Raw genomic sequence first — 15,477 nt, forward strand, 5'->3', positions numbered from 1 at the left:
AGACAGGGTGACACTAGACCAGACTAGGAGGTCTCCACTCCCCCCTTTACCTAGTGTCTGGGCTCCCTTTCCCTCTTCCCTCTGTGTTGCACTAAGTCTTTCCCACACCCTGCGTCACACAACCAAGATAGTGAGCGGCAATGATGCCATAATCAATGTAACCATCCCGCTTCTGTGTCTACTTAAATGCTTGCTGCTCACAATTAAAGAAGAAGCTTTGCATATGGACTAGGCAGATGGCAGAAGAAAGTTCACAGAGTGATACTACCCAGCCTAGCCTCATCTCATCTTCTCAGTGCGGATTGGGTGATAATGAGGAGGAGGTGGCTGAGGAGGAACAGGAGATGGTTGCCTGCGCTACACAGGGTACTACCCACAACAGCTTCATCCCGTCTTTTCAACGTGGATGGGCTGAAAAGGAGGAGGAGAGAGAGGAGGAAGAGATGGAGAGTCATCCTCCTGATGAGGACAGGGAAGTCTTGCCTGTCGGGAGTCAGGCACACATGGCTGACTTTATATCTCGCTGCCTTTCCCGTGACACTCGTGTTATACACATTTTGGCCAACACTGATTATTGATTGTTCAACCTTCTAGACCCACCCTACAAGGAGAACTTTCCATCTCTCCTTCCAATGGCAGAGAAGGCTAGTAAAATGGTGCAATACCTGAATTCCCTAGTCAAACAATGACTTGGATGTGTAGGCCTGTCCTGCCGCTAGTGTTTCGTCAAAGCGGGGTTTTAGTGCTGCCAGGGAGATAGTCACTGAGAGGCACATCCGCCTGTCAACCGAAAATGTTGACAGGCTGACTCATATCAAAATGAACAAGGTCTGGATTGGCCCAGACTTCTCAACTCCAATAGATGATAGCAGTGAAACATAAAGGCAATTCAAATGTTCCCTTTTTCTGGTGTATTCCGATGCACCCCTTCCCACCCAAAAAAGGTGTACGGTTCACAGTTCCTTCTTTTTCTTGTTCTCCTACTCCACCATATCAGCAGGATCATCATGTGGCCCTCACTCCAAATTTTTAGAGGGTCATCATGCAGCCCTCTTTCATAATTTTTAGAGGGTCATCAGGTGGCTCTCGCTCATAATTTTTAGAGGGTAAACAGTTGGCCCTTGCTCATAATACAGGGTGTATCGGACACCCCCTTACTTATTTTTGGCAGTTCTTGCATTGTCCGCATAAGCTTTGTGAGTTTCAAAGTCCCTCCTTCATAAATTAAACAGGATGTGTCTCACCATGTCACACAACCACATTCCCAGATAAGGTAGTAAAATGTTAAAATTACTTTTAAAGGTGACTACTGGTGGGTGTAGTTTTATTTCCCCCTCTACTATGTCTTCTACTGTAGTCATCATAGCTGACGGGAAATATGTTGAGAGATGGCCCGGCTATTAAGCGGTGGAGGAGGCATTTTATTTCTCTTTTTAATTTTGCCTTGTATACAAGCTATTATATAGGAAAGAATGTTTCCTAACATTTTTTCCTGTAAAATCCATTTTTCTTCAGTTTTGTATATTTTATTGTCAGTCCGTAAATGTGGAGTAATACACTAACAACATCGTTCCCAGCAGCGACCTGGGAGTTAGGGATGCATAGAGGCGTCTTCCCCATGCTATTCCCATTCCATTTAACCGCTGTTTCCATCCATTTCAGCGATTTTCCTTCCTCCCTAGCCATCCTGTAAAGTTCTTCAGGAAAAATGCTAGAGTTCCCCTTTGACTTCTATTACACTGCTCAAAAAAATAAAGGGAACACTTAAACAACAGAATATAACTCCAAGTAAATCAAACTTATGTGAAATCAAACTGTCCACTTAGGAAGCAACACTGATTGACAATCAATTTCACATTCTGTTGTGCAAATGGAATAGACAATAGATGGAAATTATTGGCAACTATCAAGACACACTCAATAAAGAAGTGTTTCTGCAGGTGGGGACCACAGACCACATCTCAGTACCAATGCTTTCTGGCTGATGTTTTGGTCACTTTTGAATGTTGGTTGTGCTTTGACACTTGTGGTAGCATGAGACGGACTCTACAACCCACAGAAGTTGCTCAGGTAGTGCAGCTCATCCAGGATGGCACATCAATGCGAGCTGTGGCAAGAAGGTTTGCTGTGTCAGTCAGCGTAGTGTCCAGAGGCTGGAGGCACTACGAGGAAAAAGACAAGTACACCAGGAGACGTGGAGGGGGCCATTGGAGGGCAACAACCCAGCAGCAGGACCGCTACCTCCGCCTTTGTGCAAGGAGGAACAGGAGGAGCACTGCCAGAGCCCTGCAAAATGACCTCCAGCAGGCCACATATGTGCATGTGTCTGCACAAACAGTTAGAAACCGGCTCCATGAGGGTGGTATGAGGGCCCGACATCCACAGATGGGGTTTGTGCTCACAGCCCAACACTGTGCAGGATGCTTGGCATTTGCCACGGAACACCAGGATTGGCAAAGTCGCCACTGGCGCCCTGTGCTCTTCACAGATGAAAGCAGGTTCACACTGAGCACATGTGACAGACGTGACAGAGTCTGGAGAAGCCGTGGAGAGCGATCTGCTGCCTGCAACATTCTTCAGCATGACCAGTTTGCCAGTGGGTCAGTAATCGTGTGGGGTGGCATTTCTTTGGAGGGCCGCACAGCCCTCCATGTGCTTGCCAGAGGTAGCCTGACTGCCATTAGGTACTGAAATGAGATACTCAGACCCCTTGTGAGACCACATGCTGGTGCGGTTGGCCCTGGGTTCCTCCTAATGCAGGACAATGCCAGACCTCATGTGGCTGGAGTGTGTCAGCAGTTCCTGCAAGATGAAGGCATTGAAGCTATGGACTGGCCCGCCCATTCCTCAGACCTGAATCCGATTGAGCACATCTGGGACATCATGTCTCGCTCCATCCACCAACGTCACGTTGCACCACAGACTGTCCAAGAGTTGGCGGATGCTTTAGTCCAGGTCTGGGAGGTGATCCAACAGGAGACCATCCGCAACCTCATCAGGAGGATGCCCAGGCGTTGTAGGGAGGCCAAACAGGCTCGTGGAGGCCACACATAATACTGAGCCTCATTTTGACTTGTTTTAAGGACATTACATCAAAGTTGGATCAGCCTGTAGTGTGTTTTTCCACTTTAATTTTGGGGGTGACTCCAAATCCAGGCCTCCATTGGTTAATAAATTTGATTTCCATTTATGATTTTTGTGTGATTTTGTTGTCAGCACATTCAACTTTGTACAGAACAAAGTATTCAATGAGAATATTTCATTCATTCAGATCTAGGATGTCTTATTTGAGTGTTCCCTTTATTTTTTTGAGCAGTGTATATTCGGTATTTGAGTCGAGCCCATCCGAAAATTCAACCTGCTTGATTCAAATACCGAGCACTCCAGCCTTTTAGTGCTTGATCAACACTAATAGTTAACCATTTATTGCTACAATTGTTTCTGACCATGCAGACAATCCTCCAAAGCAACAGGACACAGATCCTTCTACGGCAACCTGCTGTCGGGAGAATGCACTAGTAATTCATTATCTTGAATCTGCTTCATGCACCAGAGTTTAACAGGGCCTTACTTCTCAGCAAACTCAATACACCGATGCCTAAATGGAAGTCAATATACCAACAAATTACCATATTCCTGACAACCACCTAGTTACAGTTCCACATGTGGCAGCGACTAAGGACATTAAAACAGGTACTGGACTGAATGCCTACACAGCCCCATGCTTCCTTCCTTCTGTAGGCCAGAACACTACAAACAATTTGATCACTATTTAGCCAGCTATCCAGTGTCCAAAGTCAAAGAGAACCGATATGTCAGAGTTTGCAAGATACATTGTAAGCTGTGAACTTAAGTATGGTCTCACAATGTTCAATGATCAACTTGAGAGATATAGAGGTTGGAAATATGACTTTAGACTCACAGTTAGTGACCTTCGCATTACTGCTGCTGAAGAGCTAATCTGATGATCAGGTGACTCAAGGCAGCTAGATATCCCATATTCCAAGAGTTCAGTGACACACTTAGAGCTCTAACTGATCAAGGCAGAAACTCACCTTCCTCTCCTCAGCTACCTGGACACTGTTCGTGGAGTAAACCCAATAGTTTCTCAACTGCCACACAATATTCTAGAAAGGTGGACCATACTTAGGTCAAGATATAAAAGAAAAAATCAGATCTCCTTTCCTCTGTTTTTTTTTTACTTCTGTGAGTCTATCAACAATATTGCAGAGTATAAGAATAACCCATGCTTTTCCTATGGAAAACCCAGGTGCCCTGGTTTATCTCATACTAAGTATGAGAATCCAAGTTCTAACAACAGAAACTGCAGAAGTCCTGTGTTAGTGAAGAAACACTAATGTTCTTCCAACACCTAGATCAGTTCTGAACAAGAGCTACCAAGGTAAAAGTGTTGAAAACTCTAATCTTTTTTATTCCATTAATAAGGCTAAGTGCCCACGATGCAGAAATGCTGCAGATTGTTTCTGCATCTCCCTGCATCTCCCTCCCTCGCATGCTGATTTTACATGCGTTTTTCCTGCCAGGTAGAAGCGTTTGTCAAGCATTTCTGCATGCAGGTTATCAAGCGATTTTAGCATCACTTGGAAAAGTGCTTGATTTCTTGGTCACACTATATAAATCCATGCAACCGGCATGGATTTATATAGTGTGACCAAGTTAATAGTTAAAAAAAAGAATAAAAATAGCAATAAATAAAAAAAAAAACATTATACTCACCTTCCGATGTCCCCCGGTCTCCTGTACGATGCGTCCTGGTTCCCCGGTGGCTCGCGGTGGTGTAAAAGGACCTTCCATGATGTAATTTAGTCATGTGACAGGTCACGCGACCGCCGACGTCAGCGGTCATGCGACCTGTCACATGACTAAATGATGTCATGGAAGGTCCTTTTACACCACAGCAAGCCGCCGGGGAGCCAGGACGCATCGCACAGGAGACCGGGGGACATCAGAAGGTGAGTATAATGTATATTTTTTATTTTAAATTCTTTTTTTACAGGTACTATGGTACCAGGGTCTGGAGGAGAGTCTCCTCTTCTCCAGACCCGGGTACCATCCGCACATTGAATCGCTTAATATCCACATGTGCAAATGTAGTCATGCGGATATTAAACAATTCAATGCAAGTCAATGGCGGCAATTACGCTGCGTGTCCGCAAAATTAATGGACATGCTGCGTATTTTTCCGCAATGATAACGATTATCATTGCAGACCATAGGGCACATATTACCAAGCATTTTTTAAGTGTTTTCGCTACGGAAATTCTGCGGCTAAAATGCTTGAAAAATGCATAGTGGGCACGCAGCCTAAGAAGCCACATCCCCTCAATTAGTGCATCGTCTTCAGAAAGAAGCACCCCAGGAATGCAAGGAGATTCCAAAGAAATTTGGATTATGTTTCAGATGTTGTGCTTCTACTGAACACTTTGCTAAAGACTACAAAATTACGATTAATTGTTTAGAGTGCGGGTGTAATGATCATGTACAAGTGCTCCATACATCCAAACATAGCTCTAAATCTTTTACCACCACAAAGTATGGCAGGGAGGATACAGATACAATCAGCAAATCCTACCACAGTATCTTCTTCATGCACAGAAGATAGCAAGGGGCAAGTCCTGCACAAAGATATGTCTGGTGAATTTATATCCAAAGGGTCAAACAAGAGAAAACTGTGAAGGTGTACAACATTCTGGATGATCAGAGAAACCGATTACTTGCAATGTCAAAACTTTTTCTTTTCTTCAATATAAAATCAATATAAAAGGTAATGCTTAGCCTTTCACCTTGGGTACTTGCAGTCCTATTACAGAGGTCTCTGGGAGAATAGCCAGTAGACTCATAATAGCTTCTCTTGAGCGTACTGTGGATATATCTTTACCCACACTTGTCAAGTGCAATCAGTCCAACAGAGAGGAGATTCCAGTGTCAGAGAACATTGTTAATCACCCTCATCTAAGGACTATAGCAAATAAGATACTAGCCCTTGACAGCAGTGAAGAGATCCTACTTCTGCTTGGAATTCTCTGACTGCACAAGGTATGTCAACAAATCAATGGACAACACGATGCTCCAATTTTTCCAAATGCTTTGATTAAAGCCCCCGTCTCACATAGCGAGATCGCTGCTGTGTCACGGTTTTGGTTAGTGTCAGACCAATAGCGGTGGTTTTGTTTATTAACTTCACCATTCACAAAAAAGTTTGCCTCATCACTGAACATAATGTTTTGTGTAAACTGAGGGTCCTGTTCCAATTTTTGTTTTGCCCATTCTGCAAATTCAGTGTGCCGATCTGGGTCATCCTCGTTGAGATGCTGCAGCAGCAGGATTTTGTAAGGGTGCCATTTGTAACTAATATCCGCCGAAGAGATGTTCGACTGATGACACTCTCCAGTGACATGCGGCGAGTGCTGTGCTGTGGGCTCTTACTGAATGAAGCTAGGACAGCCACTGATGTTTCTTCATTAGTGACAGTTTTCTTGCGTCCACATTTTGGCAAATCCAACACTGAACCTGTTTCACGAAATTTGGCAAGCGGTTTGCTAACTGTAGCATGGGAAATGGGTGGTCTCGTAGGATGTCTTGCATTGAAATCTGCTGCAATTAGTGTTGAGCGATACCCTCCGATATCGGGAAATATCGGATCGGATTGGATCGGACCGATACCCAAAAAATAACGGATATCGCCGATTCCGATACCGGAAACCAATGCAAGTGAATGGGACACAAATATCGGAATGAAAATAAACCCTTTCTTTCCTTGTAGGTTAATTCTACATGAAGGAAAACAACTAAGAATAATGTAGAATGTATTGGGGGAGGTGGAGGAGACATTAAAGGCCTAGAGGTTTAGCCCAATCAAATGGAATAGCAGGAATTAATATTTTTTTTAAGACGTTCGGAGTTACAAAGATTTTGACTATGTTAAGCTTTTTTATATTTTGTCAGATATTTATGTTTCACTACTTCCATGCTCTTCACCTTCTTTTTTACTTCTCCCACACTTTCTCCTTCATCATCCTCAGCAGCAGCATATTTTTCATCAACTTCTTCTTCACCTCATTCATCTTCTTCTTCACCTTCTTCCTATTATTCTTTTTTTTTATATTCTTCATATTCTTCTTATTCAACTATTATTCTTCTTCATATTCTACTTCTTCATCTTCTTCATCTTCTTCTTCTTCATCATATTCTTATTTGTGACAGGCACTCCTGTAGTTGTTATCTATAAAAGTTTGAAGATTACACCTTCCGTTCTGCCTGTCACAAAAGATTTACAACAGGATTTGTCCGTGTTCAGTTTGGCCTGCAGCAGCAGGTATTTTCCAGGGGCACCACGAGGAGGAACGGACTCACCCCCATACACTGCTTAGTCTTCTTCTGCTTATAATTTAGATAATATCTTTTGCTCTGATTTTTAGTCTTATGCTTAATGTTCTTCTGCTTTTTGTTCTGCAGCTTCTTGTTCTTCTGCTTCTTGGTCTTCTGTCTCTTGTTCTTCTGTATCTTGGTGGTTGTCTTCTTGTTCTTTGTCCTCTTGGTCATCTTCTTCAGGGTCATCTTCTTGGTCTTCTTCGGGGTGGTCTTCAGGGTCATCTTCAGGGTCGTCGTCTACAGGGTCGTCGTCTTCAGGGTCGTCGTCTTCTTCGGGGTGGTCTTCAGGGTCGTTGTCTTCAGGGTCGTCGTCTTCAGGGTCATCGTCTTCGGGGTCCTCGTCTTCTTTGGGGTGGTCTTCAGGGTTGTAGTCTTCAGGGTCGTCGTCTTTGGGGTCGTCGTCTTCTTTAGGGTGGTCTTCAGGGTCGTCGTCTTCAGGGTCGTCGTCTTCGGGGTCCTCGTCTTCTTCGGGGTGGTCTTCAGGGTCCTCGTCTTCAGGGTCCTCGTCTTCTTCGGGGTGGTCTTCAGGGTCGTCGTCTTCATGGTCGTCGTCAGGGAGATCCAGAGTGATTACCAAAAACCATTTCAAAAAGCTTGAACTAGGAAATGTAGCAGAAGGTACAAGAAGGCTGAGGAACTGCCGAGAACCAATTGACGGTACTGGAACCCGGATGGGTAGCAGAAGGTACAAGAGCCAATGGAACTACCGAGGACCAGCTGATGGTACTGGAACCCGGTTACTAAGCAGGAGGTACCTGTGCCAGAAAGCACTATCAAGGACCAGCAGACGTTGGTGGAACTCGGATACCGAGAAGGAGGCACCTAAGCCAAAGGCACTGCCTGGAACCAGCTGATGTTACTGGAACCCAGGGGGACATATTCAAGATTGACTTCCAAAGAACCAGCTAATGGTACTGGAATTCAGATAGGCAGCAGAAGGTACACATGAAAAAAAAAGTAGCAAGGCCGCGAGCCGGCCGGAGTTACCGAAACCCACAGTCCTACAGGGGGTGCTTGTCCTATTGGCACCATGGAACCAGCCTTCTTTGCCAGATCCCGCAGCCCACATAGGAGTCTCCTAAACTGCAGGCACCATAGAGTCGGCTAACTCGACCGCAACACGACAGGACAACGTATTGGAGGCAAAGTGACGTTGACACTACCCGGAAACAGCTGGCGTGCTGGAACCAGGCTGGGCAGGAGTGAGTACCTGTGCCAAAGACACTGCTGGGAAACAGCTGGTGGTATTGGAACCGAGGGTAAATACTAAAAACAGAGTGGAGCCAGAGGCCTAATTGGAGCAAGTTTAAAATCAATAGTAGTGTCCATGTGGACAGAGCAGGAGAAATTGCTGGACACACAGCAGGGGATCAGCTTACATTACTGAACCCCAATAACACTGGAGCAAGTGTTGACTGTGCCGACCGCACTTCTGAGCAGCAACTGGCGGTGTTGGAGCCCAGGGTAAATACTGAAAACAGAGAGGAGCCAGAGGCCTAATTGGAGCAAGTGTAAAATCAGTAGTAGTGTGAATGTGAACAGAGCAGGAGAAATTGCCGGACACACAGCAGGGGAACAGCTGATGTTACTGAACCCCAATAACACTGGAGCAAGTGTTGACTGTGCAGACGGCACTTCTGTGCAGCAACTGGCGGTGTTGGAGCCCAGGGTAAATGCTGAAAACAGAGAGGAGCCAGAGGCCTAATTGGAGCAAGTGTAAAATCAGTAGTAGTGTCAATGTGGACAGAGCAGGAGAAATTGCCGGACACACAGCAGGCGATCAGCTGACGTTACTGAACCCCAATAACACTGGAGCAAGTATTGACTGTGCAGACTGTACTTCTGAGCAGCAACTGGCGGTGTTGGAGCCCAGGGAAAATACTGAAAACAGAGAGGAGCCAGAGGACTAATTGGAGCAAGTGTAAAATCAGTAGTAGTGTCAATGTGGACAGAGCAGGAGAAATTGCCGGACACACAGCAGGGGATCAGCTGACGTTACTGAACCCCAATAACACTGGAGCAAGTGTTGACTGTGCAGACAGCACATATGAGCAGCAACTGGCGGTGTTGGAGCCCAGGGTAAATACTAAAAACAGAGAGGAGCCAGAGGCCTAATTGGAGCAAGTTTAAAATCAGTAGTAGTGTGAATGTGGACAGAGCAGGAGATATTGCCGGACACACAGCAGGGGAACAGCTGACGTTACTGAACCCCAATAACACTGGAGTAAGTGTTGACTGTGCAGACGGCACTTCTGAGCAGCAACTGGCGGTGTTGGAGCCCAGGGTAAATACTGAAAACAGAGAGGAGCCAGAGGCCTAATTGGAGCAACTGTAAGATCAGTAGTAGTGTCAATGTGGACAGAGCAGGAGAAATTGCCGGACACACAGCAGGGGATCAGCTGACGTTACTGAACCCCAATAACACTGGAGCAAGTGTTGACTGTGCAGACAGCACATATGAGCAGCAACTGGCGGTGTTGGAGCCCAGGGTAAATACTAAAAACAGAGAGGAGCCAGAGGCCTAATTGGAGCAAGTTTAAAATCAGTAGTAGTGTGAATGTGGACAGAGCAGGAGATATTGCCGGACACACAGCAGGGGAACAGCTGACGTTACTGAACCCCAATAACACTGGAGTAAGTGTTGACTGTGCAGACGGCACTTCTGAGCAGCCACTGGCGGTGTTGGAGCCCAGGGATTACAGTTCAGGTGGTAGAAACATGAACACAACAGGATAACTGGATACTGTTGACAACCAATTATTTAATCTGGAAGATGACTGGTAAATTCATGCAAGATCCATGCCTTGTTCATTTTCAGAAAAGTAAGCCGGTCAACGTTATTGGAGGATAGTCGGATGTGACAGTCTGTTAGTACACCACCTGCGGCACTAAAGATGCGTTCCGATAATACACTAGCAGTAGGGCAAGCCAGCACCTCCAATGCATACTGGCTAAGCTCCGGCCATGTATCAAGCTTAGAGACCGAAAACTTGAAGGGGGAAGAGCCGTCTGGGAGTACACTGAGAGGGCAAGACATGTAGTCTGTCACCATCTGACGGAAATGTTGCCTCATGCTGACTGGAGCCGTCTGTGTGTTAGAACCCTCCTGTTAGTTTTTGCAATCTTGTGTTTTGCGGTCACGTGACCAGCTGCCTATATATTCCAGCTCCGCCCTTCTGGCTTTACTGGACTTCAGTGTTTTTTGCCTGTCTCTCTAACCAGGTGCTTCGGTGACTATCTCTGTCTAGTTTGCTTGGTCCTCTGGGACCTCTAGTACTTTTTGTCAGTTTGTCTTTTTGCTCTGCAACATCTTCTGTTAGGAGGTGTCCCATTTTTGTCCCAGTCCTTAGTTCTTTAGGGACCCCTCCCTTTATTCAATAGGTCTCCGTTCAGACTAGCCGAGGACGAAGGCGGGTCTGTTCACAAGGAACATGCTGCCCGCTACATCGTAGGGATTCAGCTTAGTCTTACTGTAGGGACAGCTTTTCCCATTCTTTCCTTAGTTTATGTTGCAGATCATAACACTGTGATGGTGTAGACATTTGAGGCGGGGACTCAAAACTTTGCCTCATCTGGTCTTGCCTTGTGCTGAGGTGCTGCTTCTGCTCCCTCTTTGTGCAGAGCTTCCTCCACTGCCTCGATGCACTGAGCTGCTTTGTAAAGGACTAGCAGCACTGCTCTCGGATGGAATGGAGAACATGATGGAATGCACCAGTGTGTCTTGGTACTCCCGCATTTTACGCTCCCGGTTCAACGATGTTATGAGGCTTTGTAAGTTGTCCCAGTAGAAAGGATCTAGGAGGGTGGACACCCAATAATCAGCCGTGTTGAGAATGTGGGCGGTGCGGCGGTCGTTTCTCAGGCACTGCAGCATGAAATCAACCATGTGCTGCAGACTGCGAACTGGCCAAGAAACGCTTTCCCCTGCTTGTGGCGTGATCTCTGCCTGCTCTGCATCACCCCACCCTCGCTCTAGATACTGACTACTAGAGCATTGTGTACCTGCCTCCTCTGGACAGATGTCTTCCTCCTCGATTGACTCCTCCTCATCCTCCTCACAAAGTGTCCCCTGCCTAAGCCTTTGTGAGGAACCACGTTGCGCAGACTGTACAGAAGAAGATGGCATTTGTGACTCCTCATACTCCACCTCTTCCAAAACCTCCTCCCTTAGTGCCTGCAGTGTTTTTTCAAGCAGGCAGATAAGGGGGATAGTCATGATGACTAGTGCATCATCTGCACTCGCCATCCGCGTGGAATAATTGAAGGCACGCAAAACGTGGCAGATGTCCTTCATAGAGGCCCACTCAGTGGTGGTGAAGTGTGAACGGCGCGCAGTGCGACTTGTTTGTGCCTGCTGCAGCTGGTACTTCATTACTGCTGCCTGCTGCTCACACAACCTCTCCAACATATGTAACATTGAATTCCACCTGGTGGGTAGGTCACATATGATGCAATGTTCCGGAAGGCATAATTGGCGCTGCAGAGCTGCAATGCGCGAAAAGTGAGCCGAAAGTGAGCGCACTCTATGCGGACCTTGTGCAGCAGTGCATCAAGATCCGGATAGTCCCTCAAAAAACTCTGCACGACCAAGTTGAGCACATGTGCCAGACATGCGATGTGAGTGAGGTTGCCTAGGCCCAGAGCTGCCACCAGATTTCGGCCATTGTCACACACTACCATACCTGGCGGGAGATTCGCTGGCACAAACCACACGTTGCTCTGCTGCTTGATGGCATTCCAGAGCTCCTGTGCTGTGTGGCTTCGATTCCCCAAAGAAATTAATTTCAATACGGCCTGTTGACATTTGGCCACGGCTGTGCTCATATCAGTCGTAACAGGTAACCGTTCACGGGTCGATGTGGAGGTAGACCGTGACGGCTCCTGCAGCGCTGATTCAGAGGAACTGGAGTATGAGGAGGAGTCAATGTTTACAGACTGGATTCCTGCAATCCTTGAAGTTGGCAGAAGATGTACAGCGCCACTCTCAAGATCTGTACCCTGCTCCACAACATTTACCCAATGGGCAGTGAGGGAAAGGTATCGTCCCTATCCATGCTTACTGGTCCACGCATCGGTGGTCAGGTGGACCTTGCTACTGATGGGGTTTTGTAGCGCATGTTTAATTTTTCCCTCCACATGCTGTTGCAGGGCAGGGATGGCTTGCCTGCTGAAATAAAAGTGGCTGGGTACGTTGTATTGTGGGACTGCCAATGCCATCAAGTTACGGAAGGTGTCAGTCTCCACCAGCCTGAATGATAGCATTTCAAGGGACAGTAGTTTTGCAATGCTAGCATTCAGAGCCTGTGCTCGGGGGTGGTTTGCCAAGTATGGGCGCCTTTTCTCCCATGCCTGTGCTAACGATGGCTGTAGACTGGCCTGGGAGTGTCAGGATAACAGGGAACGTGGTGCTGTGGGTGGAATGACACTGTGTCTCTGTACAACAGTGCCAGAGGTTCTTCCATGGCGATCCTGTGAGGAAGCCGAACCAGCTTTGTGTGAGCTGGAGGAAGAGGCTACAACACGAGCTGAAGAGGTGGTAGGTGGCGCTGTAGGTTGGCCTAGGTCTTCAGTGTGTCTTTGTAACTCCACCACATGCTTGGTCCGCACATGTTTCCACATATTTGTGGTATTGAGGTTGCTGACACTTTTCCCTCTTTTCACTTTCTGATTACACAGCTTGCATTTGACAAAGCAAATGTCATCTGCAACTGTGTCAAAAAAGGACCAGGCACTGCAAGTCTTGGGAGCGCCCGTTTTGGGTTTTGGAAGATGCAAGCTCCTAATGGGTGCCGAAGTGTAGGCTACAGGCAACCAAGTCTGCCCCCTCCCTCTCCCTCCTTTTTGGACCGTTCAGGGAATATCTTCCTCAGAGCTGCTCCCACCACCTTCCTGTACCTCACGCCATGATGGGTCAAGGACCTCATCATCTACACTACCCTCTTCAAACAACTGCTTCTCCTGGGTAGTCTCGAGAGCACAGTACGCACCAGAAAGTGGCACCTGAGTCTCATCATCAGATGCGTACTGAGGTGTGCTGACCATAGGCACTGGCCCACCCGCCTCTTCAAATTCAGAGAGACAAAGCGGTTGCGCATCACTGCATACTACCTCTTCTTCAAATTCTAGAATTCTGCTTGGCTGGCCCCCTCTTTAAAAGCCAAGAGATTCAGAGAACAGAAGTAGAGATGGCTCCTGTCCTGGGCTCTCTGACTGCCTGGGCAATTTGGCAGGTGGTGAAGAGACAGATGGATGCTCTTCAGTGCTCAGGACCTGAGAGGATCTGGAACTAATTGAAGTCAATGCGTTAGTTGCCATCCATCCGACAATGGCTTCAATTTGGTCCTCCCACAGCAGTGGGGTACGGCGAGCTCCTACAAAGCTGCGCATAAAGGACTGTTCCCTGGTGCCCGCAGCAGGCAAAGAATCCCCACGTCCTCTCCCTGCAGAAACTCCACGCCCACGCCCACGACCACGACCACATGCCTTACTCCCTGCCTTCTTCATCTTGGTAGACTGATAAAGATAGGCAGAAAAGTACTAAGGGCTTAGGGTGCTTATTCCTGAACAGCTGCTAACAGGTATAAGAAACACTAATTTTATAAATTGTGGACTAGACTTTAATATGAGCTAATGTGGCCTACACAACTGTAAAGTGGAGTGTTTGGTGAACTTTATTTACGTTTTTTTATCACAAAAAGACACTGGATGTGCCCAAAGATGTAAAACCGATAGTATCACAAACTTTTTGTAGCTATTACAATGCAGGAAGGTAACCAACAATGCAATAGATGAGGCTACAAATAATTGGCTAATACTAATCTGGCTGGGGCTGCAGGGCACAAGGCTGCAGAAAGGCTCCTCTATCTACTCCTATATAGTTTGTTTGGAACCAATCTAGCTGGATACGGATGGAACCACACTAATAGGAGAAATCAGGAAAAATGAGCAGCACTAATGCAAAAAAGGACAATGTATGAGGCAGTGACGCATGCTGAGCGGACTACAACCGGACGTGGCTGCAGAACACACTACAGCATGAGCTGCACTCTCACACAGAGACCTCGCAGACAGTCGTGAACAGTGCAGAGAATTGTGCACTAGCACTGCAAGGCAAAAGAAATCTTCTCTATCTACTCCTATATAGTGTGTTTGGAAGCAATCTAGCTAGATACGGATGGAACCACACTAATAGGAGAAATCAGGAAAAATGAACAGCACTAATGCAAAAAAGGACAATGTATGAGGCAGTGACGCACGCTGAGCGGTCTACAACCGGATGTGGCTGCAGAACGCACTACAGCGTGAGCTGCACTCACACACAGAGACCTCGCAGACAGCCGTGAACAGTGCAGAGAACTATGCACTAGCACTGCAAGGAAAAAGAAAGCTTCTCTATCTACTCCTATATAGTGTTTGGAAGCAATCTAGCTGGATACGAATGGAACCACCACACTAATAGGAGAAATCAGGAAAAATGAGCAGCACTAATGCAAAAAAGGACAATGTATGAGGCAGTGACGCACGCTGAGCGGACTACAACCGGACCTGGATGCAGAACACACTACAGCATGCAAACCCCAAAAAAAGAGGTATAAAGAAACCACAATAGTATCAAATACAATTAATAATATATTTTATTTCATTCAAATACAAACAAATAAAAAAACAGACAACAAGACAATAAAAATAAATAAAACATAACTAAAATACAGCTCAGGAGGGGGGAGGGGGGTGCTCACAATAAATATTCCACATGGATCTCCTATATAAAGACGTGTATATATATGAATGACAAACAAATTTGATTCACCGTAATTAAATATATAAAAATAAATTAAATACACATAATCACCTCTAATAGCAGCATAATATTCAAAAAACAGTAAATATTATATAAAAAAACAATATATATAGATGCATGTAAAGTGCTTGTGCCTTAAGCATATGTATATATGCAATTGATTAACAAGTGTTTAGTTACCATGATAATGAAATGCTGCTATGATGATAAAGCCTTAACTGAAAGTTTTGGCTGCAAAATATCAAATCGTGTCATACACAAATAATTAAATAAGGGGTAACATA

Source organism: Phyllobates terribilis, unplaced genomic scaffold (assembly GCF_046119375.1).
Source record: "Phyllobates terribilis strain yellow unplaced genomic scaffold, ASM4611937v1 Scaffold_4__5_contigs__length_816908805, whole genome shotgun sequence".
NCBI classification, from domain to species: Eukaryota; Metazoa; Chordata; class Amphibia; order Anura; family Dendrobatidae; genus Phyllobates; species Phyllobates terribilis.